Raw genomic sequence first — 26,134 nt, forward strand, 5'->3', positions numbered from 1 at the left:
TTCTCATTATAAGTTGGACTTGGCCTCTAGAGACTGAGCCAACTTTGGTTCCACTGTACTCAAGAGTCTGTTCTGATAGGCCACCCGGGACAAGGTGCTAGGGACGCGGTCCCATCCAGCAAGAATGAAGGCGAGATTGACAACTTAACATTTAGAAGTTATGTACCTACCATAACGTTCCATGTTAGTTGTCTTCTTCTCACCTTCTTTCTTGCGTCCCACCCTCCTTCCCCCCAGCCAGGACTTTGTTCCTTATGGAATTTTATTGCTGGCCTTAGCTTTCAAACGAGATCTGAGGAGTTACCGCCTAGCATTGTGGGATATAGGGGAGCCTTGAGCCGGTGGAACTAGCTCTCGAGCTTTTAGAGTGGCCGAGTCGGAGCCGAGGATCGGCTCCGAACCCATCCAGCAAGAAAGAAGGCGAGAAGAAGACAACTAACATGGAATGTTATGGTAGGTACATAACTTCTAATTTAAGCATATATCAAGTAAAGGGCATGAACATTATTTTAAATTTTCTATCATTGAACAGATTGACAATAATGTATGTGGCGGTAATTGGAAAGTTTTTTTAGCTATGATGGAAAGTAAGTGGCAGATTTATACAGATGCCACTAGGTGTCCTGGTATTAACGACAGTATTAGCATTAAACCTTTTTTAATATTTGAATAATATGCTTATGCCATGAATCTACTTTTATATTTTTAACTATATTATGTTAACCTGTTGTGTCGGAGAGAGTTTTAATAAATTCCAATTTAAATAAATTCAACTGCCTGTTCGAGCTGCGCTTTTATCCTACCTCAGGAGCTAATTTTTACTTGTAGAATGAAAATTGACAATATCAGATAAAGAAGTTATGTACTCACCATAATGTTCCATCTTTGTAGTCCATTTTCACTCTTTCTCAGCTTCCCGCCCATCAACACCCATCCCTTATTTCAACAAACTTCTGGAAGAACGCGACATTGTAAGGACACCACTGTCCTTTATGACTGAGCTCCAGATATAGTTTCCTCTGTACGGCATATACATTTTTATGTAACTATATATAGATATTTATATGTAACGGGAGTTACCATTTCAAGTAAAATCAGCAAGCAGGATCTGGGGTATGGTAGTGGTTGGTTCATCATGGGTAAGAGAGAAGCTCTCAAATGCTTTTTGGTTTCCATGAGCTTTAGTAACAGTAGAGTCTGATTCGAGATTCGGATCCAAACCCAACAATTGAGGAAGAATGAAAATGGACAAAAAGATGAAATGTTATGGTGAGTACGTAACTTCTTTTTACTACTGTAACTAAGTGTTTATTTTTTCTTGCTAATAGATGGAGAAAAGAAACTTAAAATGGTTTGGGACTACTCCAAAACACTATTTAGAACTTAAGCATCTGACAGTTTTGAAACACTATGGTTCTGTATGGGTGTTACTGCTTTGCAGTACCAAAAGATATATAATACATCACTATCTTAATTAGCACAAAGCAAACACTTGAGGTTAAACCCAGGAAAACAGTTGGTCTTTTTTACAGCCATAACAGTTTCTCTTCATAACACCTTTCTTGTGTTGATTTAGTATGCATAACTACCCCCAGGTTGACCCTGAAAATGGTCCCATGAGATCAGTTCTTTACCTCAGTCAACAAATAAACTGACAATTATTGTTAAATATAGGTTAGAAATTTGAAGAAGCCATGACCCTCCCATTGTTAAGTTGTGAGATTCTGCAATGAAAGAGAGAGTTTCCTTGTCATATCTGTTACTGGTTGAACAGTTCACTGTACAAGTTAGGTAGGAATCACCCTCCCCCAAACTGGATATGCCTGGTTTGGAAGGCAATAATTATTTTGGAAAAATATGCAGCTGGTGGCAGCAACAAATCTGAGGCCTTAAAGGCTTGTGCAAGCAAATGCGTGATGTAGATAACGTAAGGCAAAAAATATATAAATAATATTCATATGGAAACATTAAACCAAAGAAATGTGATTAAATAAGGGTAAGGAAATATTTGCCTTTTAGATTAATTTTAGTTTTATTATCAGTAAGGGAATTTAAAGCTTTATAACTTGGAAACTGTTGCTCATATCACGGCATCAAATGCACATTGTACAACGCCAAGATTATTGTGCTTTCAGAATAAAAATATTAGGGCATTGTTTAGATTGTTAAAGCTTGCCTAGCCAACATTTTGGCTTTTGATGACAGCTAGCTATTCAAGTGTGAAATTTTTCTACACAGAGGCAGAAAGAAGAAGAGAAGCAAAGGGAGGCAGAGTGGGACTATCATCGCGTAAAAACAGCCCGTATGGCTATACTTCTTGAGAGACAGCAGGAGCGGCTCAGACGTAATTTTCGCAAAACATTGGATGCTGCTAATATGCAGCTGGCCCATGAAAATAAAGAACAGTGAGTACTTGACAAACTGAAGGTGTTTAGAAATATTTAAATGTAAATCTGCTGTTGTCATTTTCATTCATTCCTCAATTGATGGGTTCAGTTCTGAGACGTGGATACAACTCGGCCCCTTCTACCACATTTTCCGATTCTGGAATTGTCGTGCTCCTCCCTTTACCCATAATGCCCAGCCAACCTAAAATACCTCAGATCTTGTTTGCAGCCATTAGGTTTCAGATGTGGATTCCTAACTCTTGAGTGTTTATTTAGTGTTCTTAGATTTTTTTCACCGTTTTTCAAGTATTATAGGTTAATTGAGTTTTTGGTTGTGACTTTCTTCTTCCTTCCTCCTGTAATTTATTGTACCAGTGATTCTTGAATTTTTAGCTTCAATCTTTGATGAAGGAGCTAGTTCTTTAACTATTAGAATTTAACTGGCTGCCATTTCTAATTTCCACATGGGCGAAAATAACTCTACAGTAGCTAGGGTTGCCAGCTGTCCGGTTTTCTGTTAAATTGTCCGGTTACCAATTTCATGCAAAACCAGACTCCAGACACAGTATAATGTCTTACCAATAAATTAAGAAGACAGCAATTTACAACAAATACCCTTGTCACTTCTTCAGTAAATCTTACAAGAACATTGCATTAAACATATTTATATATCATCTGTATTTTATTTCATAGAACAAAATATGTAAATAGAAGTTACTTCCAACTCGAATTACACTAAATGACATCACATCGTAAGCTATTTAGCACCAAATTTGAAGCTTCTGTCATTTTTGCTACATTCTATGGAGAGACTGGGAAGTAGGAAAGTTTCTTAGAAAAAGATATAGTAGTGTAGTTTTTAAATTGTGTTGGTTTCCCCCACTTTTCTTTAGGGGGGTTGGATATATCACGGTTATATAGATCATGGGTCCATTTAGCAAAGGTAAGTTTGTTTTTCTTTTTAAAAGGATAGTAAGTTTATATTGTTTACATTTGTGTTGTAAGTTGGTAGTGTTGAACTGCTGTTGGTGTACATTGTTTTTGTGTCATAGGGTCAGACTTTGGCAGTTTAAGATATGTCAAAATCATGGCTTATAATTATATGCAGTATGCTCCCTTGCACATAGAAATACTTGCTTTTAGTGTTTACTTTTATTTTGGCTGTGCGTGGATGAGAGTGACTCATGTAGTACATTGCAGGGCCTATTGCTGATTTAAGTTTCATTGAAGCAAGGTGATTCTTTAGTTAGGTGGTGAATTGAAGAATGGCCTGGTATGTCTTTAAATATTTATTTGCCCCGCATGGATAAATTATGGTCTCACCTGCGACAAGGCACAGATGCTGGACTTGCATCTTGTACCAGTTTTCTTGTTGTAGCCCATGACTTTGCAGAAATTTAATTATTGTTGACATCATTTTAGCAGAGAAAGCAGGCACTGGCGACTCTGAGGCCCATTTCTGCGCCCTTTATTTTTGTTGCTTATGTTGGTCAAACATTCTTGTTTCTTAATCAGTTACTATCTTGGCTACTGTGAACATTTTGTGCAGAAGGCCGATCAGCTATTTAATTCTTATTCTTATCGATGTTTGTATAATGGTGTACTGTCTACAAAGGTAAACATAAAATTTCCATTCCTGTTACCCTAGGTCAAAGGTGGCTTCTGCAGAAAAGTGTTGAAGAATACAGATGCATAATTGTGTGCTTGCGTTTGTGTGTGGGTAGTGTGGAATTAATAAGTATACTGATAGAATAAATAGAGAACTTTGTATGTGAACTGTCCAGCATTCCAGGAAAAGGATGCACTCATAGGTTGATTTGTACATAAAAGCCACAAAGGTGCCAAGAGATGATGAACAAGGATCCATCAAGCTTGTCTAGATAGAAATTAGCGTCTATACAGCTACCTCAGCCGAAAGCATACGGCAAGAACAGAAAAAGAGGGCGTTCCCCACCTGGTGATGTCTTTATGACGTCACAAAATGGGTGGAATGTGCGAGGGAGAGGGGGTGGGATGGGCGGGGTTACTGGTGATGCAAGGGGTGTGGCTTTACTCTGGTTTTAGCCACGACGAAAGATGGCAACCCTAACAATAGCCTCTTCTAAATTCTGCAAGGCTTTTCTCAAGGAAGCCTTTTTGCTTAGACCTCCATTAAAAGATCATACTCCCCCTTGGGACTGAAATATAATACTTCAGGCCTTAACTCAATATCCTTTTGAACCTTCAGCCAAATCTGACCTAAAATTTTTATTTTGGAAAACCATTTTTCTAATGGCTAAAACATCAGCTAGAAGAGTATCTGAACTCCAGGCTCTTTCTTTAAAACCTCCTTATCTAATTTTTAAAAAAGACAGTGTGACATTGCATACTAACCCATCCTTTTTACCTAAGGTAGCTTCTGAATCAAATATTAACCAAATCATTAATCTCCCATTTTTCTTTCCCAATTTTTCAAATAAAGGGTAGTGCGTGTTACATTTGTTGGATGTCTTAGACAACTTTGTTTCTACCTTCATAGAACCAAAGACTTTAGGAAGGTTAACCAGTTATTTCCTTTTCTCCTATCAGATTAGGCAGTCCAGTATCTAAAGTTACATTAGCCTTATGGTTGACTGATTGTATAACCTTTGTCTATGGTAAATTGGGATTATCTTTACAAAAACCTCCTAGAACCCATTCCACAAAATCTGTGGCAGTTTCATCAGCTTTTTGCTCTACAGTATCTTTCAATGATATTTGTGCAGCTGCAACTTGGGATAATTCCCACACTTTCATTGCTCATTACAAGTTGGATTTGATTTCTAGGAACAAGTTATGTACTCACTATAGTGTTCCATCTGTGATGTCCATTTTCATTCTTTCTCAACTCCCTGCTCTTATACGTAAAGCCATGGAAAGAATTATCATGGAGATGATCACTAGAGATATAGTAAACCTCCAGGCACTGGACCCAACACAGTTTGGTTTTGTCAAGGGCAGATCATGTCTACCCAACCTGGTAGACTCTTTGGGAAGGTCACCAAAGCAATGGATGAGGGCAAAATCATTCACACTGCCTACCTTGACCTGGCCAAGGCATTTAATACAATACCCCACTCAAGCATTGTTGATAAACTCAGGAGGTTAGGTACAGACCTGTATGTCACCTGGTAGATAGCCAACTGGATCACAGACAGGACCCTGGAAATTAGAATTGGGGAGTCTGCCTCTACAAAGAGGCCAGTTACAAGTGGAGTCCCTCAGGGATCAGTCCTTGGATACTCCTTTTTGGCATTCTCAGAAGTCAAGGCCAATGTCAGTGGTCTGTGGCTGTCTAAATTTGCAGATGATTGCAAATTATGAGCTTTCATTGAATCTCACACTGACACAAATGTTCTCCAGGAGGGGCTGATACAAACAAACAACCGGTGTCAGAGCCATGAACTAAAACTAAATGCCAAGAAATGCATAATAGTATCCTTTGGGAAGTCATCCATCTCTGGTAACTATCATATTGACAACACACCCCTTAGAGCTAACCCAGTAGTCAGGGACTTAGGGACACACATAGATAGTAATCCAGCCTTTAATCATCACGTGTCTACAGTGGTGAGGAAATCATTCTATGTTGTGGAACTTATAAACAAAGGTATGGCATCTAAGTTCAAGAAAGTCATTGTTCCACTGTATTTGGCATTCATCAGACCTATCATTGAGTATAATGCCCCCTTTGGTATGTAGCTAACCAGGCATATGCAACAACTGGAATGTCCACAGAGGTTCCTCACTAAAAGAGTACAGGGAGTAACTAATATGTTTTATGCAGAGACCGCCTCTAGTCCCTATCCCTGTGTTCTGTCTCCTACAGGATTTTGAGGGGAGATCTATGCCTGGCATACAGGACATTGTCAGGCCCCACTCTGATGAACCTCCTGCATATTCACAAAACAAACAGCACCAGAATTACCAGTTCTAAAGACTTAAACCTTGCCTGTGATATAAATAAAACCTACTGGAGAGATAGGTATGTATCCTAGAGACTACCCCATCTATGGAACAAGCTCTCAATCCATGTGAAGCAGAGCTCCTTCCTAACCCAATTCAAGTGCAACTTGGACAATTGGATGGGAAACCAGAAATTCATCCCTGGTTTGGCACCTATGTCTCTAATGCAAATTGATCTCCCAGACCTATGCCTACACTTATCAGGGGTATCAGAACTTGTCAGAGATTTGGGATGCATGGCTAGGGTTAAAAAGGCCCTTGTGTTCGTTAGCCTAGTAAACATCTATGAACCTATGAACCAATCCCCTCCTTTTTTCTTCTGGAGTGATCTAAGAGTTACTTGTTTGAGGTCCAGCTTCCCTTTTCTTTCTACCTTTGTTATTTTTTGTAATAGGTTGTCCTTTCATATCTAGGAGCAGAAAACTTGATCTGAGGTATGTTAGGTTGACGGGGCATTATTGGTTAAGGGAGGAACTTGTGAGTGCTAGGATCTGATGATTTGGTAGAAGTGACTAAGTCAGATCCAAGTCTCTAATTTGAACCCATCAGTTGAGGAAGAATGAAAATGAACAACAGAGATGGAATGTTATGGTGAGTACATGACTTTTTTTTGCTCTCCAGATAGTGTTGCTGCTATTTAATAGATATTAGCTATTTGATTTATAGAAGATAACTACAAACTCAATAGTTATTAGCTACTGAGTTTATAGATAATAACTAATGATCTGATGTTGTCCATTTTTGTCTGATTCAAAGTTTGGGACTCTGATCCGATTTGGATCCAGGCTTGGCAACTTCAAACCTTCAGATCCTGGGGTGTGACTCCTCCCTTACCCATAATTCCCTTGTTTCTGTCTAATTACCTCAGATCTCATTTGCCACTTCAACCTGACACTTGCAAAGTTTCTGAGCTCATTTTAGATAAGTGACTTTTTTCAATGTATCTTAGAATCAGACCTGGTATTCTCTTTCTCTGCTGTTTCTTCTCCAACCCTTCTATATATCTATAGCTAGCTATATAAAAAAATTAAGTAGCTTTATTACTGTTACTGTTCATATAGTTAGTATAATCTCTGCAGTCTTTCAAGTTTGATAGGTATTTTTTTCCTCTTAGTTCTCTTTAGTCTCTAACTGGATTAACAATTATTTTAGAGAATAGTTTCAAAAAAATGTGGAAAGTGTGGCTACAAAATCACTCCTCAAGACCCCCATCCCTTGAGTGTTTATTGTTTGGGAGTAGCACATTTGGAAACTGAATGTAAAGCATGTGGTTCTTTTAGCTACAAAGTTCTTCAGAGGCAAGCTCATTCTAAAGGATCTTCTTCCATCCATCTCGGGGTCCTCATTGGTTTCTCAAGCAACATCTGATGAGAAAGAAAAAGACAAAGAAGCTCCCAAGTCAGAGGAGCCTGTTAAAGATAAGACTTCAGAGAAGAGCATTGGTAAAGGTAAAAAATGGTTCCTAGATCCTACAGCCTCAGCAGGCCTGATACAAACCCACAGATCCGTTCTTCCTCTCAAGCCAGGCTTTTCACTCAGGTTCTGATTAGTTCCCAGTTCCGTTCCCCTATTCTTCAGCAATGCTCTAGGGCTTTACCAATAGCATATTCCAGGTCTGCTCATTTTACTAGTAGTCTCACTGAAGCCAGTATCAACATTATGTGGAAATTCCTCTGGATGCAGGTACAGATGGGGCCCTCCTGGCTCCATCCTCTTTGATGGAGTCTAGAACTTCACCACCAACCTTCTCGTGTTTGACCCCATTGCAAGTTCATTAATTGGAACTGGAACTGGAATTCATTCATTGGATTCCCTTGGATCAGAAGATCCCTGGAGCACTTTTGTTGATGCCAATAGTGCCATCCACTTTGGATCGAGACAAGAGTCAGAGTTGAAGCTTCACAGCTTATGATCAGGAAGAGGGTTTGACTTTGAAGTTGTTGGAACTGTCCCTTCCTCTCAAAGCGTCGGCTTTTGACAGCTCAGCTTCAATGTCTGCCTCAGAGCTGGGAAAGGCTGGAGCTTTGGGCTCTTTATCCATCCCACCTTTTAGAGATCCTTCCTCAGCCTTTAATGCCTTCCATCAGGTCCTCTCACACTCAAACGAAGAGGTGTCTCCACCCCTTTCGGATCCAACCTGACCTTAAACTTATTCTGCTCCAGAGTCTACTCCTGGCCATTGATATTAAGAGACAGTCTCCAAAACTGTCTGGGTTTGAATGACCTGAGACATACCTCCCTGAACTATATGAAGTAAGACATGATAGACCTCTCTGGATATGTAGCAAACCAAACAGTCCAATAAGGCATACAAGGCTGGAAACCAAGAATACAGCCAAACTATTTATTGAAAGGCAGAAGCCTGCTCAGTCTGGTGAATTTCTTTGAGAAGGTCACCAAGGCCCTGGATGAGGGTAAGATGGTGCATACACCCTACCTTGACCTGGCCAAGGCATTTGATACAATACCCCACTATGGTAATATGGATGAAACTGACAGATGTGGGCATAAACCTCTATGTCACCAAGCCAAATGGTTCACCGATAGGGCGCATTGTTAGAGTGGGGGAAATTTACATCCAGCAAGAGGCCAGTTAACAGTGAAGTACCACAGGGCTCAGTGCTGGGCCACCTCCTGTTTGAGGTATACTTTAAGGCAAATGCAGATTGCCTTTGGCTGACCAAGTTTGCAGATGACTGCAACTTTCGGGCAATCAGTGACTTGCTAAATGATGTTGATAGCGTACAGAAAGGTCTGATACAGACTAATGATTGGTGTTAGAGCCATGGCCTCAAACTAAATGTGAAGAAGTGCATAATAATACCACATTGTACCCAGGGTTGAGAGATCTGGGTACTCAGATAGACAGTAATCTAAACTTTGACCACCATGTCTCCATGGTTGTGAGGAAATCCTTCTATGTGGCTCAGCTTATAAGTAAGGAAATGGCATCCAGATCTAAGGATGTCATGGTGCTACTGTACTTGCAGTCATCAGACCAATAATCGAGTACAATGCACACTTTGGAATGTAAGTTGCCTGAAACCTGCAACAGTTGGAGCATCCTTAGAGGTTTCTCAACAAAAAATAGAGGGTATAACCAACATGTCATATGCTGACCAATTAAAAGTCCTATCACAGTATTTAGTTTCCTGACGATTACTGAGGGGGTGATCTGTGTCTGACCTACAGGGCATTCTCTGACCCAGCTCTGATGGAAATGTTGCATATTCGCAAAGCTAACTGAACGAAGGTTACCCACACCAAAGATCTAAACCTGATTTCTGACATAAATAAATCATGCTTGAGAGACAGATATGTGTCCCAGTGATTACTCCTCCTGTAGAACAGGCATCTATTCACAAGAAACAGAGCTCTTCCATGACCATCTTCAAGCACAATGTGGACCAATGGATGGGAAATCAGAAATTCACTCAGAGTAGTCAGAGGCAGTCTGTAAAAATTGTCAAAACCCCACTAGCTCACCCTTGTTATCTTTCCCCTAGGGATAGAAAATTGGGTAAAATCTATGTGAAACTAGCTAGGCTTATAAGGCCTGTTGAGCCATTAGCCTAGTAATCTCCAAGGTGCCTATGAACATACTGTCTTAGTTCTCAGTCTGATTCAGACCCATTGTCAGATATTCCCCAATGACAGGTGCATAGAAAGCAGATATACAAACTGAAACACTTGGATCTGATGTTGTCCTTTTCATTCTTTTCTGGGTCTAGGATCCAATCCTCTGATCCAACTCAGCTGCATCTACAAGGCTTCTGATACTAAACTCGAGCTCCTCCCTCTACCCAGATTACTGTGTTCCAACCCAACTCCTCAGATCTCATTTGCCGTCATCGAGATAGGACGAATGATCTGATACTCGAGCTGTAAGAGGGTTCTTTTTGGTGTTTTTCTCTTGGATATAGCTAATTTTTCTGCTTAATATTAAGACCCTAACTACTTTCTTCTTCCTTCCCCTTTTCGCTGGCGCCAGGGTCTTCTCTTTTCTGTTGTGTCTCTTCTTGTTTTCTAGTACCATTCTTGCTACTTTGGCATATTGCAGTTTACTATAATTCTATTTATAGAGATATATATCTTCACGTAAAATGAACTTCAAAGCTCCAAGAACAAACCTGTAATATAAACAAACCACGATAGCCAGGGATAGCAGTTGGACACCGCAGCTTACTTTATTTCAAGATGAGTGCTTTCGTTGTTATGTGAGATAACTTCATCAGATGAAAGAAACTATATTGACAGCATTCATTAAATAAAAATCAAAGGTTATCATGTGATCACAAAGCCTCATCCACCAATTAATTAAAAAACGATCTGAATGTTACTGCTCATACCAATGCTTAGATTTAACTCAAGCTGCTTCTTGCACACATAACTGAAACACCCCAAACAATAATTTTTCACTAATAATATTATTATGGACAGACTGTTTTTTTTTTTTTAAAAGATAAAAAGAAAATAACCATTAACAACTTCTTAAAACTGTTTTTCTTAAATATGCTTCATCTACACAGAACGAAACCCCTCAATATAATACATTTAAATTAGTTCACCTCTAGTCAACTTCGTCCAAAGTTAATTACTGTGACTATTTTAAGCTTCCATAAAAACATATGGTTATAAAGTTTTGTATTGTTTGTTATTACTCATATTCAAAAGTTCAATGTTTTTCTCTCTGTTTTCTTCCTCTATCTTGCTGCCTTGCAAAAGCTTTCAAGTTTAACATCGGGGCTGTAGAGATAGTTATTGAGACCTGGCCATTGTCCCGCATTCAGCTTTAACTGCCAGTACAGCACTTTTTATTCCAGTTTTACCGGCCATGTCCTCCCCTTCTACCTATTTGGACCTTCTCCAAGAGGGTAAATTTAAAATTAGGCCCTGGGGTATCTCTGATATGTTTAAACAAGGCATTTGTTTCTTTTTCCTTTCTGATGCCATATAGGTGTTCATATATTTTTTCTTTAACTTCTGTTCCATTTTTCCGATGTAAAACCCGAGGCATAATTGACACAAGGCTATATAGACCACTCCAGATGTCTCACAGTTGTATTTTCCTCTAACCGTTACAGTGTGCAAGTTCACCTTAAATGACTCCCCTGTGTAAATATGTTTACAGCAGGGGCAATGTCCACACTTGTTCATCATTGGTCTATTAATCCTATGTCACTCTTTATATTCTATTTCAAAAAATTCTTCATGTTTGTCCCTTTTCTATAGACTATTATGGATTTGTCTCCCAATATTGAAATTGATTCTGGAAAATAATTACATATATTTTGAGAACAATTATTACCTACAAAACAAAAGGGTGGCAATGGGTTCCCCATGTGGGTCACTAGTAGCAAACATAGTAATGGTGTACTGGGAAAGGAATTATTTATTCAATAACAGTGTCATGGAATTATGCAGGTTTTACACCCATTACCTGGATGATATTTTTATAGTGTGGCAAGATGTACCCAAAAAAATTCTGGAATTCATAAATTACATCAACAGTGCGACAAGTTTTTTAAAGTTCACATATGAAACAGGAGAGTTGAGCATCCCATATCTGGATGTACTGATAAGTAAGGAAATAGAAAACAAAATATACACAGCGACTATTTACCTGAAAACCAACATACTCTAATATTTCCTACATTACACGAGTGCACATCCAGTGGCACAGAAAATGGCAGTAGTAAAAAGTAAATTTGTAAGTGTGGCCAGAAGGGTTACAACTGAGGAAGTTTTTTTTGACGAATGCATGACACTTAAAGGAATGTTTAAAAGAAAGGGCTATCCTTATAAATTTATAGATAACCTGATGTACAAAGTTATCAATAAAAGGGAAAGAAGGTATTTCACCCCATTTCTAAGCCAGAATCAAGAGTACTCTAGATGACAATAATCACCCAAGACCCATCACCCACGCTGATGAGAGGGAACACAAGAGCTCATTTATCACCACATTCACCATTGAGAGTGAACAAATAAAATGGATTTTAAACAAAAATTGGACAATAATCAAGGAAGAAAGATCAGCGGCTGAAATAATAGGAGACAAATCCATAATAGTCTACAGAAAAGGGACAAAAAAGAATTTTTTTAAAATCGAAAATAAAGTGGGACATAAGATTAATAAACCAATGATGAACAAGTGTGGATTTTATCCCTATTGTAAATATATTTACACAGGGGAGTCATTTAAGGTGAACTTGCACACCTTAAAGGTTAGAAGGAAATACAACTGTGAGGCATCTGGAGTTGTCTGTGTAGCCTTGTGTCAGTTATGCCCCAGGTTTTACATTGGAAAAACAGAACAGAAGTCAAAAGGAAGAATATATGAGCACCTATATGGCATCAGGAAAGAAAAAGAAACAAATGCCCTGTGTAAACATATCAGGGATACCCCTGGGCATAATTTTAAATGTACCATCTTGGAGAAGGTCAATGCAGATTTCCATAATGGATCGTTCAAGGACCATATTAAAAATTAACACCTCCAGTACTGTTAACCAACAGGGTGCTGGTGGATACTGGGGTACTGTTGGTCAAAGGAGAAGGAGAAGAAGAGGAGGAAGGCATGCCTGGAGGCAGGAGGAGAAGAAGAAGAAAGTTAGCAGTGTGGAAGTGAGGGTAGGAACTTTGAATTTTGGCAGTATGACTGGTAAATGGAGAGAGCTAGCTGATATGATAGAGAGAAGGAAGGTTGACATTTTGTTTGTGCAAGAGACTAGATAGAAGGGGAGTAAGCCAGATTTATCAGAGGCGGGTTCAAAATATTCTACGATGGTGTGGATGGGAGGAGAAATGGGGTAGGGGTTATCCTGAAGCAACAGTATGTCAGGAGTATTTTGAAGGTGAAAAGAGTGTCAGATAGAGTGATGTTTATGAAGTGGGAAGTTTATGGTGTGATAATGAATGTTGTTAGTTGTTATGCTCCGCAAATTGGGGGTGTGATGAATGAGAATGAAACATTTTGGAGTGAGTTGGATGAAGTGTGGAAAGTGTACCCAAGGGTGCGACAGTGGTGATTGCAGTGGATTTCAGTGGGAGTGTTGGTGAATGAAACAGAGAGGATGAGGAGGTGATGGGTAGGTATGGTATTAAGGCAAGGAATACAAAGGTCAGATGGCAGTGGATTTTGCGAAAAGGATGGATATGGCTGTGGTGAATATGTATTTTAAGAAGAGGGAAGAGCATAGGATGACATACAAGAGTGCAGGATGATGCACACTGGTAGATTATATCCTATGCAGGAGGGCCAGTCTGAAGGAGACTGGATACTGCAAAGTGGTGACAGAGGAAAGCGTAGTTAGGCAGCATAGGATGGTGGCCATAGTATGACATTAGTGATCAAGAAGAAGAGGAGGAGAGTGAGAGCAGTGCCAAGGATCAAATGGTGGAAGTTGGAAAAGGATAACTATAAGGTGGAGTTCAGGGAAGAGATAAGACAGGCACTGGGTGGCAGTGAAGAGTTACCAGGTAGCTGAGCAGCCACAGCAGAGGTGGTAAGGGAGATAGGTAGAAAGGTGCTTGGTTTGACATCTGGGCAGTGGAAGGAGGACAAGAAGACCTGGTGGTGGAATGAGGAAGTACAGGAGAGGATACAGAGGAAGAGGTTGGCTAAGAAGTGGGATTGTCAGAGAGATGAAGAAACTAAACAGGATGCTTGGTGCCAGAGCCATGGGCTCAAGCTCAATGCCAAGAAATGTATAGATGTGAGAGTGTTCAATCTCGCCTTTGTTCTTACACATGGGTTCGGAGCCGATCCTCGGCTCCGTGTCGGCCGCTTGCAAGCTCTGCATCGAGAAGAAGCTCGAGATCACCTAATACCCACAATCCCCCTCTGCCTTTACCTCAGATCTAGTTTGCCGCTGCAGCATTCGCATCACTGGGTCGAGCTCGAGCACCTGAGATAAGAGTAAGAATTTTTTTCTTGTATTTTTTCTTGGTACTTTAGTATATAAAGTTATTTAGTGATATTTTGTGTGTGTGTGGATAAGGTTAAGGGAATCTCGGTACCGTTAAGTTGTTAAAACTTAGTTAGAGTTCTCTTCGGGGCCTACCACCCCTTCTTGGATTTGACAACCGGATTGACTATCACTACTGGATTTGACAATTTTACCGGACTTGACTATTTTACTGGATTTGACTTTTCTCTCTTTTATAGTGACATGTCTGAAAAGGCTAAATCGGGGTTTAAGCGTTGCCAATGTGGGCAAAAAATGTCAGTAACTGACAATCATGGTTCCTGCGTCTACTGTCTTGGCCCTCTCCATCTGCAAGAAGACTGCTCTATTTGTCATTCTTTCAGTGGGAGGGTCATGACAGATAGGCGCAGGAAACTAATGGATAGAGGTTTGTTAAAACCTTCCTTTCAGGTGGCTCTGGATGCTTCTGACCAGGCATCCAAGTCCTCGAAGGAATCGAAGACGTCGGAGCCCAAGTCATCGGCTCCGAGCTCTTGACTAAAGTTAGATCACCGGTTCCACAGACTTCGGGGCCGAGTGTTCAACTGTTGTCAGTTTCTGAGCCTCGAGTCTTGGAACCAGTGATGGAGCTCCCTCCCCCGACACTGTTGAGGTCGGCTCCGTCTTCGGTTCCTTCGACCCGTTCTTCTAAAGCCCTCTCCGACATCGATGTGGACCGTGTGGTGCAGAAATTATTGGAACATACGGCCCTATCCAAACTTATCTCGGTTTCCACCCAATTGGTGTCGAAACTTGAAGGCCTTCCATTATCTCCATCCATTCCTCCCCCGAGACCTGTCCAGTCTTTGGAGCCAGAAGAGGTTGATCTACTGATTGTGGAGCCCTCAGTGCCAGAACCGTCCTTTTCTCGGTCGGCTCCGTTCACCTCGACTCCGTCGGATCCGGTACCGGAGTCTCGAAGCCGACGGTCCATCCTTGGTTCCGGGCCCGAGAGTCGAACCGACGTTTCGGTTCTGACTCTTCCTCTCGGGGACTCGGCGAGGATCGATTCGGCTCCGTCCTCGGGGTCGATGCCTTCGGTGCTTGTTTCGGGGATTCTTCCCATTTCTTCGGAACCAGGAGATTCCTCGACTCGGGACCCGGGGGCATTCGATCTCATGAGGAAGGTGTTGTCTACCCAGACAACCACATCAGTAGAAGTAGCCTCTCCTCCCCTTAAAGGACCGTTATCTTCCTCTGCACCAATGGCCACATCCAAGCGTCGAGCACCAGTGTCTCAGCCACCCCTGGAGGGTGCCCCCTCTTCCTCGGAGGCTTCTTCGGATGCTCCCCCCGAAGAAGTCCCTAGGAAAAGATTGTGTAAGAGGAGACACTTAGATTCTCCACAAGAATCTTTGACATCCGATACTGACTTGGATGAGTCAGAAGGGTCCCCAAAGTCACCTTCAGAAGATGTCTCCTTTTCTGACATCTTGGAGATCCTGAAGCAGAGAGGTGATTGGCAGTCCCTTCCCCCTTCTGAAGATGAGTCAGTCTTGCTGAAGGCATTCGGTGCTCGCCCTTCCTCCTCCTGGGTCACTCCGCCCTTCGATGAGTTAATGGAGTTGATTGCTCGAAGGGCGTGGGAGACACCTGACACGGTGGAACCAGTCCCTAGGAAGCCTAATAAGTACATCACTGCACCCCAAGACAAGGCTTACCTCACAAAGGGAGTTCCAGTGGACGCCATGGTGGTGGCAGCGGCCACGAAAAAGGAGATGTCGGAATCTTCCTCATCTGTCCATCCGCCTAACAAAGATTCTAGGACTATGGACAGATACGGGAAGCGCATTTTTAGTTCAGCGGCTTTTTCTATGCGATCCCTGAACTATTTGACCCATTTTACACGTTTACAGAGGGATCTAGTCAAACAGCTGGGAGATATCCTCCAGGGTACTACGGATGCTGCGGTCTCAGAGAAAGTTACATCACATCTAAATACCCTTACATCCATTGTTAACTCATCCATGAGGCTGATATCATACGCAGCCGAAGGATCGAGTAGGGCAGCAGCTTCAGCGATTGCTCTTCGCAGGCAATCCTGGATGCGCTTATGTTCATTTGCGGAAGCCTTCAAGTCTTCCTTTACTAACGCCCCATTTGATGGTGCCACTCTCTTTGGCCCCAAAGTAAAAGAGACCCTTACCCAGTGTGAACAGGAGGGAAAGACTCTGTCTGCTGTCGGAGTCCGTTTTTCCACCCCTTCCAGACCGTACCCCAAAGGGCAACGTGGTGGGAAAATGTGGTTTCGAAAACCCCAAGGATCTTTCCCAGGCACACAGGGTGATGCCCCCTCTAGAGGCAGAGGAGGGGGCAGATGTGGAAGACGCTGCCCTGGCGGCAGAGGGGGTCCGCAAAACCAAGGTGACAGGGATACCCCCCCTGGAAAACCTTTCCAGCACTCCTGAGAGGAGGCCCGACTGTCCTGCTCTGGAGGCAGTTGGGGGTCGCTTAGCTTTATACCCTCAGGCCTGGCAAAACATTACTACAGACAACTGGGTAAAAAGCATTGTTACCAGAGGTTACAGAATACCATTCCTATCCACCCCCATTCCAAAGAGAAAACTCCCAGATGTACGCCCCATCTGCGAGACCCAGCAGCTATAGAAATTTCAAAGCTGCTAGAAAAAAGTCATCCAACCAGTCCCAGCGGACCAAATAGGATTCGGAACTTACTCAAGGTTCTTTTTAGTTCCAAAGAAGACAGGGGACTGGAGGCCGATTCTGGACCTAAGCAACCTCAACACCTTTGTCAAGAAAGAAAAGTTCCGAATGGTCACGCTTCAATCGATCCTTCCATTCCTACAGAAGGACGACTGGATGTGCTCAATAGATCTGAAGGACGCATACTACCATATCAAAATGGCCAGGACGTCCAGGGATCATTTGCGCTTCCGGCTGGGAGCCAGTCACTACCAGTTTCGAGCCCTGCCCTTTGGTCTGACCTCAGCCCCCAGGGTTTTCACCAAATGCATGGCAGTGGTAGCGTCTCATCTGAGACGCCTAGGATTCCAGGTGTTTCCATATCTGGACGACTGGCTCCTGTCTGCCACCACCCGGCGTCAACTGATACAGGCCAGGGATTACACCCTACAACTTTGTATTCACCTCGGAATTTCCGTAAATTTCGAAAAATCTTTACTACAGCCATCACAGCATATCTTATTCATAGGAGCGGAATTAGATACGCATCATTTAGTTCTAAGGCTTCCTCCAGAAAGGATAGTCGCACTTCAAAGCAACATTTCTCTCCTTCTGTCGTCCAAAAAATCCCCAGCAAAGCTGGTTCTAAAGGTCTTGGGTCTCATGGCAGCTTCTCTCATTGCGATACCATTGGGAAGACTGCACATGAGAGTTCTACAATGGCTACTGTTTGTACAATGGTCGTTCCAACAGCTACCTCTGACACACAAAATTCTGATTACAAACACATGCAAATCGCACCTAACTTGGTGGCTTCAGACTTGCAACCTTTCCAGCGGAAGACCATTTGTGCTACCCACACCGTCAGCGACGATAACCACGGACGCTTCCCTGATAGGGTGGGGGGGCATCTTTCAGGGACAGACAGTCCAAGGCGAATGGACCAATCTGGAGTATAATCTACACATCAATGTTCTGGAGTTGAGGGCAGTGTTTTTAGCGTTGCAACACTTTGCTCCCCTTCTTCCTCTAGGGACTATTGCAGTTCAGACAGACAACATGTCTGTAGTCTGGTACATAAACAAGCAAGGGGGAACCAGGTCTTATCAACTATGCAGAGAGGCCATGAGAATTTGGCAATGGGCGGAGTCCACGGGTTGCTTTCTGATCGCAACGCACATCCCGGGGTCATCCAACGTCATAGCCGACAGGCTGAGCAGAGCAATCCTGTTGCCTCACGGTGGTCCCTCAAACAGTCAATTGCGAAGCGATATTTCGCAAGTGGGGCCAGCCTTCCTGCGATCTTTTGCGTCTCCAATGAGCGCCAAATGCAGGAGCTACTTTGCCCTATTACCCCTCAGGGAAGTCCCCAGAGACGCTGGTGCACGATTGGCCCCGGGTCTCCTGTATGCTTTTCCTCCCTTTCCCCTGATTGCAAAGTTTCTGCAGAAAGCCAACAACCTTCAGAGGACGATAATCCTCATTGCCCCATTCTGGCCTCGCCAAATTTGGTTCCCCTTTCTATTGCATCACCGCATTCGGGGACCTTGGATTCTGGACCCAGAGCCAGATCTACTGACTCACTCGTCAGGAGTTCCTCACCCATCTCTCGAATCACTCCATCTAGCAGCTTGGCTGCTCCTTCCCTTTCTAGCCAGGTCTGATTCCCTTACACCGGCAGTTCAGAATATATTAGTGGCTTCTCATAAAGCTTCCACTACAAAAACCTACACCAGTAAATGGAAGCGTTTCGTCTTCTGGGCTAATTCACATCATTTGGACCCTGTTATAGCTCCGTTAAACAAGATCTTGGAGTTTTTAACAGAATTGTTCCATGAAGGAGCTTCTCCTGCCACTTTAAGAGTGCAATTGGCTGCCATTTCCAACTTTCATGTGGAAGAATGTGGTGCGCCTGTTATGGCTCACAGACTTTGTAAGGCTTTTTTAAAAGGATCCTTTCATATTAGACCACCAGTTAGAACTCCTACATCACCTTGGAATCTGAACCTCTTACTTTCTAAATTGATGTTGCCCCCTTTTGAGCCAGCCTCAGTTTGCCCATTGAAGTTTTTATTGTGGAAGACTCTCTTCTTGGTGGCCATTACATCCGCTAGGCGAGTGTCTGAGCTTCAGGCCCTTTCTATTAAACACCCTTATTTGATTTTCCACTCTGACAGAGTATCCCTTCGCACTAATCCATCCTTTCTCCCCAAAGTTTGCTCTACTAATAATATTAATCAGTCCATTGAATTACCCACCTTTTTCAAAAATCACTCTAATAAGTTAGAGTATATGTTGCACAAATTGGATGTCCATAGACAACTCAGGTTTTATTTGGATAGAACAAAAGATCACAGGAAATCTGATCAACTATTTGTAGCCTTTGCTGACAGCAGGAAAGGTGTAGCAGTTACTAAACGAACTCTTTCCAAATGGCTAACTGATTGTATCACATACGTTTATGAGGCTTCTGATCAAACCTTATCGGTCAAACCTAAAGGACATTCTACGAGATCAGTGTCTACATCCTTGGCTCACGCAGCTCGCTTACCATTAGACACGATTTGTGCGGCTGCTACTTGGGCTAAACCGCATACATTTATCTCTCATTACAAAGTGGACAGGGTTTCTAGGGATAGGGCAACCTTTGGTTCCACTGTGCTCAAGAACGTTCTCCGTGAGTTCCTCAGGATCATGGAGCTAGGGCGCTACCCATGTGTAAGAACAAAGGCGAGATTGAACACTCTCACATATAGAAGTTATGTCCTTACCATAACGTTCCATGTGGAGTGTTCATCTCGCCTTTGTTCTTACATTCCCACCCTCCCACCCTCAGGAAGAACGTTCAATTTGGTGCCTGGTCTGGAGTATTCTCCTTCTGCAGTTGCAATAGTGGTATTTGTATGATACACTTGTGTATATATATATATATGTATGTATATATGTATATAGATGATCCTTTGATTGTGTAAATTTTGGTATGAGTGTGCTCTCTATGGTTGCTGGTTTGCTTGCAAACTAGATCTGAGGTAAAGGCAGAGGGGGATTGTGGGTATTAGGTGATCTTGAGCTTCTTCTCGATGCAAAGCTTGCAAGCGGCCGACACGGAGCCGAAGATCGGCTCCGAACCCATGTGTAAGAACAAAGGCGAGATGAACACTCCACATGGAACGTTATGGTAAGGACATAACTTCTATTTATCCCCTTTGGGAAAAAAAATGTACCCATGAATTATCACATAGGTGCCAGAACACTAAACACCGAAAGTGTGATAAGAGACTTAGGAACACAGGTGGACTGTGGTCTCCCTTCGATAACCACATCGCCACAACAGTCAGAAAATCCTTCTATGTGGCACACCTCATCACTAAGGGCTTTTCATCCAGAAAAAAGGAGGTCATTGTCCCACTGTACTCATCCCTCATTAGACACGTTATAGAATACAACGCCCCATTTGGTATGTACCTCTCAAGACATCTGCAACAACTGGAAAGGCCACAGAAATACCTCACTAAAAGAATCACAGGCCTAAAGCAGATGCCCTATGCTAACCACCTTAAAAAACTCCAGCTATACTCTGTCACATATCGTCTATTCCGAGGCGATCTCTGGTCAACATACAAGGCCATGTCAAACCCAGAGCTGTTGGACATGCTACATTTAAAGAAATCCCAATCCCTCAGAGCCACACAATCCAGGGATATAAACCTTGTCATCACAATAAACAAAACATGCTGGAGGGATAGGTTCCTGACCCAGAGACTCTCCAGACTCTGGAATAGACTGCCCATACACAAGGGAGCCCGCAGGATTTTTTGCAGGGGGGTGCAAACCCAGAGCCCCACCCACATAACTCTCCCCGCCCCCTGCCAACATAGCCCCACCCATGTCCACCCCCAATCCCCGCCCACACAGCCATTCCAGTGTCCCATTACTTGGCTATTTCTCCCCATTTGCCGTAGACACTGTTCAAATCTCTGTGTGCATACTGTTTTATGCTTTAGTTCTACAATGATTACAGGCAGTTGGATTTAAATTACAACTTTTATTTCAAACATTATAGCCCAAACACTGAGACATTTACTAAACCTAAAAAAGCAATAGTCTTACAATGAAAACAGACTTGGCATTAAAGCTTCTCTACTTTTGAATCTCACATTCAATGAAACTGCATTGAAACCCACATTCAAAGAAAAAGCATCTGGCCAGTGGCAGGTTATTTACCTTTGAACTGTTTTCAAGCAATAGGCTCCTTGCACACTGTTAGGGCCATGCAAAAGATTTGATTTACCTGATTGTATTAATTATAATATATAATTGAATTATATCCCTTGTATTATACAGCAACACTTGAGTGTCTCTGCGAAGTAAAAGTAATCTGAATAATTCCACATTAAAGATATCTGAAACTAATGAAGATGTTGCTAGAAAACTGTATATTTCAGTGTTTCATCTACAAATTCAGTGCCTGCTTCTGTCAAAGTATAAATTGCCTATGTTAAATTAAAAAATGGTAAGCTGGTATATTGCAATAGAAAATGGATGGCAAGCTGAAAAACAGGTTCATAGTTATTAGGCATCTCATCCAAAGGAGGACATCCTCAGGACTGCAGCATACAGATGTACATGCTGTAGGAATAGAACCTCATGCCTCTCCATTAAGATGCAAGTATTCTACTTGTGGTGCTACTAACATAGCTTTAAAACTTTATACCACAATAGAGATACAATTTGCTAAACAAAACAGTTGCACATTATAAATAGACTTTGCATGAGCAGCAGTAAACTTAGCTTCCCTTAAAACTCAGTTCCTTGAAAATGCACTTAATTCCACCTGCTAACTCTAACTTGAGCATTTTGCTTTCTCTCACACAAACATACCACAACCCTCAAGGCCTCAACCTTAGTGCAAGAAATCTGGACAAAACCTAAAATAAATAGGGCAGATTATAAATATGGCTCTCAACTTAGAAAATTGCAAGAGTAACAGGATTTGTGTTAGTATGCATTTTTCTAAATGATATGACATCTAAAACTGAAATGTCTCATTATTTAGCAACTTCAATCCTTTTTAGGAGGAATATGGGGCACAAAATCTGGACATTCTGCAAAAACCTGGACAGCTGAGGGGTATGCTACCTCCCTCATACACACAAACAAAATAATTCTGGTCAGACAAATTAGTTCTGGGAAGGTTGCACTGAACGGCACCGTGCTTGATCTGAAGTGGGTGAAATCCTGGTAGCCAGTGATAACTGATCTGCAGCTCAGCAATGTGGAATATTAAAGCATTTTTAGCAGAGCATTGTTTCATCACTACCTATTGTGTTTGCACATATGTGTTTGCACATAAGCTGTAGCTATTTCAAACATTTGCCTTTTTTGATTACTACAGAGTACATTTACCCACCAGAGCTATTGTGTTTTGACTTCAGTGTGGAGCTTACCTAGTTGTTGCAGGGCTTGGCTTTTAAGTAAGGTAGCAATGCTTATTTACCATATACCATTAAAGCCACCCAACTACAAAAGTGTACTAACACACAGACACTGCTATAAGACACTGGTCTCCAATAAAACGTAACGAGCTTCTGAAAATACTGTAATCCTGTCCTTTTATTACAAATACTGTCATATGCATTTCGATACCCAAGGCTTATACATTATCTAGTTATGTAAATATTCTCTGCATGGCAACAACGAAAAGGCTTTCAATGCTGGTAATTCTTTAACAATATGCTTACTAAAGCTTACTTGCATCTTACAATCTCCGACAAGCTTACCTGATGTTCATTAAACCATGGCTACTTAAAACAGCGCAACAAGGCACTGTGACAGCATGCAGTTCCTGAATAATAAGAAGCATAAATCAACAGTATAAAAATCTGATCGAAAACCAGAACATTCTGCAAAATCAAGGACAGATGAAAAGCCACGGTCGTATTTGTGATCTACCTTGGATGGGGGAATACTCTACACACTTACACTGCATAACTGCTCCTTGCCTTCCTTGGACACATCCAGAGCCACTACAATGGGGGGGGGGGTGCAATAAGTATGTCATAATTTGAAATGTCTCTGGCTGACAGTGATGGCTCTGACACTCATACCTCAACTTCAGAGCAAGAAATCTTGACAAAAGCCATACATAGAACTAGAAGTGGGACACAGGCCCAAAAATAAGGCCAATTTTTAAATATTGCTCTTATTAACTTAGATAATAGAACAGTAGTAGATCTTGCTTAGTACGAATTTTCTGAAGGGTATAAAATCTGAAACTCAATCTTTAATGACTTTCCACTAATTTTCCAGAAAACCACAATTTTATGAAAAACAGACCAAATGTGATGCAAAAATACCTGTCAAAAAAAGGGACACCTTTTTAATATTAACATTGTTAACTTGAGCAGCTAACAAAATAAGAGCATCTACATGCATTTCTGAAATAAAAGTAATCTATAACTCTGATCACTACAGTTATATATAATTGTAAACCCTCCACATTTTCTTCCAAAACTGCCATTTTGGATGAGGGATTATTAGGGGAGAGCAACATTTTGAGCCAAAATTAGGGACAAATGAGAGGTTTGGATATTCCTAATCTACAAAGTGATTTGCATGTACCTCTCAACCTCTTAATGCAGGAAATCTGGACAAGGCCCAAATATATTGGGTGGAACATACAAACACTACTAAAAATTGCTCTTGTATAAACTTAAGACAGTCTTACATTAGCATGCATTTTTCTGAAGGTTATGACGTCTGAAACTCAATGTCTGTCATTTAGTGACTTAATTCCTAAATGATTTGCTAGAAAACCACAAATTTTATGAGGAACAAACCAAAAATAAGAAGCAAATATCTATTCATTCTGCAAAGATATGGACAACTGAGAGGTATAGTTCAACCGGGGCTGTCTGAGTTCTACCCCCCTCACAAAATCATGGTCAAATGGAGCCTCCCCCCTGCAGCCATTCCAATGTCCCATTCCTTGGTTATTTTGCCCCATTTACCATAAACACTAATGTGCATACTGCTTTACTTCTGCGATGATTTAGGATTTCATTTGAAAGTTTTATTTTGCATTTTACAGCACAAACCCTAATACATATCTGTTAAACAAAGCAATGCAGTCTCACAATGAAAATAGACTAACATTAGAACTTCTCTGCCCTCGAAACTCACATGCATTGAAACAGCATTGAAACCCACATTCAAAGAAAATACATTACTCTGGGCTGTCTTCAAGATCATAGGCCCCTCGAACATAACATGCACATGCTCTTTGATACACCTTCCTGACTGTATTACATTATATTCCTTGTACAATACAGTACAGTTGTTAGAGGGCATTTTAAATGTGTTTCGAACATTTTTCCAGTAAACAATGAAACAAAATGCATACACCAATGACAAAACTGCCCAATTTAGAACATTTCCATCATAAAGTCTACTCAACCTTCTATAGTCCACCAGTATCAGTAAAAAAATATGCACAATCTCTGTAGTAAAATCCACATTAAAGAAATTTGTAACTAATAAAGAGGTTGCTGCTAGCAAACACTTTATATGTCATTGTTTAATCTACAAATAAAGTGCCTGTTACCCTTGGAAGAATAAATTGCCTTTGTTGCATGCAATAAAAAAATGATAAGCTAGTAATACCGCAATAGGGAATGGCTAGCAAACTGATAACAGGTTCATAGTTACTAGGTATCTTTGCCAAAAGAACTGCAGCATCCACCCCCTTTACAACACAGTACAGTATCAGCAATGCATCTACCTACTGCAGGAGTAGAACCCACAGCCTTCAGCATCAAAAGCAAGTACACTATCCTGTGGTGCTATTAACAGTCTTGAGCAGACTAAACATAAGCAGCACTAAACTTTTGCTCCCCTGCAGCTCTCAGCTCCTTGTAAAATCTACTCGACACTCAGCTGTATCTCTGAACGTTGCAGCACAAGAAATCTGGAAAAAGCCAAAATTTATTGGTTGGGGGGGGACAAAAGGCCAAGAAACAGGGACACATTTTAAACATTGCTTGTATAATGTTGGAAAGTTGCTAGAATAAAATGCTGCATTACCACCATACATTTCACTGCCACGTCTTGAACCCAGGGGACCCCATGCAAAACAGTCAGAGCAACATACCACTCGCCAAATCAGCTGTTTTGTGAAAGAGGAAGACTGAAACTTAAATGGCTATCATTTAGTGAATTCAGTTCTCACCATAGCACAGCTGTCAACCTCTTAGCACAAAATACCTGAACAAAGCCAATAATGGGTGAATACAACCCCCAAACATTCAGTGAATTCAGTTCTCACCATAGCTCTCAACCTCTTAGCAAAACACCCAGACAAAGCCAGTAATGGGGGAATATAGCCCCCAAACATATTCAGTGAATTCAGTTCTTACTATAGCTCTCAACCTTAGCACAAAACCTGGATGAAGCCAATAAATACTTGAATAAAGCCAATACTGGGTAAATACAGCCCCCAAACATATTCAGTGAATTCAGTTCTTACCATAGCTCTCAACCTTAGCACAAAACCTGGATGAAGCCAGTAATGGGGGGGAATACAGTCCCAAAGACAGGGATACATTTCAAATATCCATCTTGTACACTTAGAAGAAAATTGCTAAAATAAAAGCTTTTGTTACCATGCACTTTCTGAAGAATATGTAGTCTGACATTGAAATGAGTGTCCATTTTTTTAACATTTGTTAACCAGGAAAGTCTGACTTGGAAAAAAAGCAAATTTTTAGCAGAGGTCCAGGGAGAAACACTCCAGACAGCCAAGAATCAAACCAGAGAACATGTAGCTGTCAGGCAACAAGGACACGTACAGAAACCACAGATTTTATGAGGAACTTTAGAGTTGGTGCATTATTCACAAGCTTTTTCAGTAACTCATAGAGGTTTCCTGTTCCGGATATTAATCTATTGTCATATGTTCTAGAAGTTTGTTTAAAGGCATAAAGCCATAGTTACCTCTAGCATGTTATGTTTGAACTTAGACAAAGACTGTATCATTCCTAAAAATCTCCTGAAGGTTTGTCTATCCTCCAGCGTTTGCATAAGTACAGCAATTCTTACTTTTCTCCTTATTTGGCTGCATGCCTTGATACAGGAAAGTGACCCATGTATTGA

General features: G+C 41.4%; 1 long non-coding RNA gene across 1 annotated transcript in view; it reads left to right on the plus strand.

The window, feature by feature from the left end:
* Nucleotides 1-2,240: 2,240 nt before the first annotated feature.
* LOC122815527 overlaps nt 2,241-26,134 on the plus strand; it is a 307,270-nt gene continuing 283,376 nt past the window's right edge. Inside the window, exon 1 of the long non-coding RNA XR_006366961.1 lies at nt 2,241-2,405. This is a non-coding gene — a long non-coding RNA (uncharacterized LOC122815527). The remainder of the gene's footprint in view (nt 2,406-26,134) is intronic.

Source organism: Protopterus annectens, chromosome 11.part0 (genome assembly GCF_019279795.1).
Source record: "Protopterus annectens isolate FY-2018-M chromosome 11.part0, PAN1.0, whole genome shotgun sequence".
Taxonomy (NCBI): Eukaryota; Metazoa; Chordata; order Ceratodontiformes; family Protopteridae; genus Protopterus; species Protopterus annectens.